We start from the raw sequence: 3,938 nt of genomic DNA, 5'->3' as shown, positions 1-3,938 counted from the left end.
ACAAAGTTGGGAGTTGGCTGTGAGTCAACTTTGACTTTCAAATCTTGCTTCCCCTTCGAGATGATTTTGAACACACTGTAATGTTGGGTCCTGGGGTATAAACGAGGCCAATCCTGGCCACCACTCACTCACCCCTCCCACACTGAGGGCCCACATGTTCTAGGGGTTGAGGACGCATCATGGAACCTCCGAAGCTCTGCCCCGCTGCAGCTCACCCAAGTCTGAACACAAGCAATACACAGCAACAACGCAGACTACAAGGTCTGGGAGAGCGGGGTGCTGAGAAGAAAAATAAACCGAGGGCTCTGTGACATTTTCGGCCTGGACGTTAGCGCTCCCTAGAGGACACTTTAAATTTTCGGGGCCTTTTTCTAGATGCATTGATTTGGGGCACGCCTAACGTGTAGCGGGGCAGGTGTCGAGGCCACGGGACATCTTGCAATACACAAGACAAATGAAGGGACGAGGGCCTGAAGACTGACGCCCTCCTGCAGCCTGGAATGTCCCAGCAGACATCCATGCGGGTGAAAAACCTGCTTATAATGATATGAGCCTGGAACCTAACTTGGTTTTATAATCAAACACAAGGTATTTTGTACACAGATTTATCTCTTATCTCTCACTGCATTTTCAGGAATTCAAGAGCTATGTACACAGAAAGAAAGTTATACTTAGTTTGCTTTGGGACTGCACCAAAGAGTTGTTTACTGTTTTAGGGAATGACACCTTTGAGAAATTTGAGCCCATCTTTGTTACCGTCACATTTATAGTAACTCTAGGGTTAAATGCAGACAGCTGCCAGAAGATTTATATGTTAAAATATGTACTAAATTACTAAACATTAATTTTCTTTTCTTTTTTATTGATTTCAGAGAAGAAGGAGAGGGAGAGAACGATAAAAACATCAATGATGGGAGAGAATCACCGATCGGCTGCCTCCTGCACACCCCTCCCCACCTTGGGGATCAAGCCCGCAACCCTGGCATGTGCCCTGACCAGGAATTGAAACTGTGACCTCCTGGTTCATAGGGCGGACTCAACCACTGAGTCACGCCGGCTGGGCTATTTCTCTTTTAAATTTCGTAAGTACCTGCTATCTGATTCGTCCTCTGCCAGAGGACAATGTATTCCATGGATTTTTGGAGCAGGGAGGTGGACTAGGAGCTTGCTCCATTCCATGCATCGACCCGGCATTGCACTGCTTCTGAGACGGTGCACCCCACTCCCTGGGGAAGTAAAGAATGAATGAATGAATGAATGAATGAATGAATGAATGAATGAAATGTAATACAGCTTGTTGATTTTTTCAAAGGATGAGCTTAGTAGGTAGGTTTTATTGTCTGTGAATTGATGTCATGCTTGTAAAATGTTATAAAAGGGGGATTTGCCCGTTCGGCTCAGTGAGTAGAATGTCAGCCCACAGACTGAAGGGTCCCGCATTCTATTCTGGTCAAAGGCCACCTCCCTCGATTGCAGGCTCCATCCCCGGCCCTGGTCAGGGCTCGTGTGGGAGGCAACCAAGCGATGTGTCTCCCTCACACCGAGGAGCAGAGGTCCTAGGGGAGGAAGGAAGGAGCCAGGGACATATGTAGAGAAGAGTGTTCCAGGCAGAGGGGCAGGGAGGGTAGAGACAGCCAGTGGAGAGGGAGGCCAGGGAAAGGAGCCCCCGGGCCTTGTCAGCCTGGCAAAGGCCTCAGGCCGACTCTGGCCCCACCCCGGGGTCTGAGCTGAGGATTCAGGGTTGAGCCATCAATCAGGACAAGCGCGTCCTGTCTCTGGGGTCAGGACCAAGCAGGGAGGAGCGGAATCTGATCTTCTCCCCCTTTTAAAAGCTCCCCGTGGCTTCCCGAAGGAGGGCAGCGAGGAGGCCCTGCAGTGGCCCAGCCGTGACCGTGGCCTGGGGTGGGCGAGGAGGCAAGAGCTGTCAGACATGTGATGTATTTTGAAGGTGAAACCCACAGGATTTGCTGATGTAAGTCTAATTAAACACACACACACACTCACACACACACACACACACACACACTCACACACTCACACCCACACACTCACACACACACACTCACACACACACACACTCACACACACACACACACTCACACACTCACACCCACACACTCACACCACACACACACACACACACACTCACACACACACACACACACTCACACACACACTCACACTCACACACACACACTCACACTCACACACACACACACACACACTCACACACACACTCACACACACACTCACACTCACACACACACACACACTCTCACACACACACACACTCACACACACTCACACACACACACACACTCACACACACTCACACACACACACACACACTCACACACACTCACACACACACACACTCACACACACACACACACACACACTCACACTCACACACACACTCACACACACACTCTCACACACACACACACTCACACACACACACACACTCACACACACACTCACACACACACACACACACTCACACACACACACTCTCACACACACACTCACACACACACACTCTCACACACACACACACACACACACTCACACACACACTCTCACACACACACTCACACACACACACACACTCACACACAAAGAAGCCAAGGACTTGACCCTCTGAGAAAGGGTGACAGAGGGAGACGACTGGCGCACCCACGTGGGATATCCGGGTTTCTAGTTAGATTAAATCTGAGAAAACATAACGAATCTCTAAAAACATAAAAGATTCAGCCTAATTTTAAAAAACGTGTGGGTGCATTTTTGAGTTGGGAGGCACGGTGTTGTTTTATTGTGCTTTGTAAACGGCCTGTGTGTGTCACGTGTGTTCTTTCTACGCGTTAAACACCACCCAGCAGTGCTTGTTGAAGAGCCTGGCTCTGGCCTCTGGTGAGCCCGGGCCTCTGTTTCCTGGACGAGCCGGAGGTGGGCGGTGCGGACTGCCAGGCGGAGCGGCCGTGCCGCTGGCCCGCCGGGCTTGACGCTCTGGCCTCGGTGCTTCTACGTGACCTTGGGCAGGCTCGGGGACCTCTCAGCCTCCGTGTCCTCACCTGTAAAACGGGGTAATGCTGCCTCGCTAACAGCTGCGAGGACTAAAAAGGGAACAGGTGCAGGCGCCCAGCACAGGCTGCTTCTGGTGCTGCAGTTCGGAGGCACTTGAGGCTGGTGCTGGGAACACGCGGGCCACGGAGGGCCCTGCTCTGCATTGTCTGCGTGGGTCACCGTCTTTGGTCGGCATCTTCTCCCTTTAGCGGCGCAGGTGCCGTCCTCAGCGACGCACCGTTGTGCTTAGACAGTGGCGTGTCTGCGGCTATACCCTGATCTCGGGATTAGAACGTGGGCGTCAGAACACCCCTCGGTCCCCCCTGTGCTCAGGGATAAGAACATACCATGTGCTTCCCCGGAGAAGCTCCCAGCGTCGCAGAAGGCTCAGAAATAGCCTATGGCCACACCTCCCTGGACCGCCCCATCTTGTCTCGTCTCTGGAGCTAAGCAGGGTCAGGCCTGGTTAGTACTCGGATGGGAGGCTGTCTGGGCAGACCGGGGGCTGTAGGCTCAAATAAGTAAAGACTCAAAACCTCACAAATTCCCAGGTGCTGCAAGTGCTGAGGTAGAGGGTGTTTGGGGTAAAGCAGAGGGCACACGGATGTGGGAGTCAGGAAAGGCTTCAGAGAAAAGAAAGTCTTTGGTCCACGAATCTCCCGCAACGAGATGGGAATGTTGGATTGTCTGGGTGTGTTTCCCGTGGGGAGAAAGCCCATGGCCTTTATCAGACCCTCCAGGTGATTGACAGCTCAAGGGCTAGAGGCTCTAGGCTGGAGATCGAGGAGGCTCAGGAGGTCAGAGTGTGAGGATGGGATGGGGAGGGAGGGAAGTGGGGAGAGGAGCTGGCAGGAAAGAGTCTCGAGATGCAAGGA

The 3,938-nt window shown here is 52.3% G+C and overlaps 1 pseudogene; it reads left to right on the top strand.

Annotated features, from left to right (window-relative positions):
* Positions 1 to 1,064: 1,064 nt before the first annotated feature.
* LOC118661038 lies at positions 1,065 to 1,223 on the top strand (annotated as a pseudogene).
* Positions 1,224 to 3,938: the final 2,715 nt, after the last annotated feature.

Source organism: Myotis myotis, unplaced genomic scaffold (assembly GCF_014108235.1).
Source record: "Myotis myotis isolate mMyoMyo1 unplaced genomic scaffold, mMyoMyo1.p scaffold_m19_p_1, whole genome shotgun sequence".
NCBI lineage: Eukaryota > Metazoa > Chordata > Mammalia > Chiroptera > Vespertilionidae > Myotis > Myotis myotis.
Note: the sequence above shows the minus strand (reverse complement) of the source record. Positions and strands in the feature narration are given on the sequence as shown.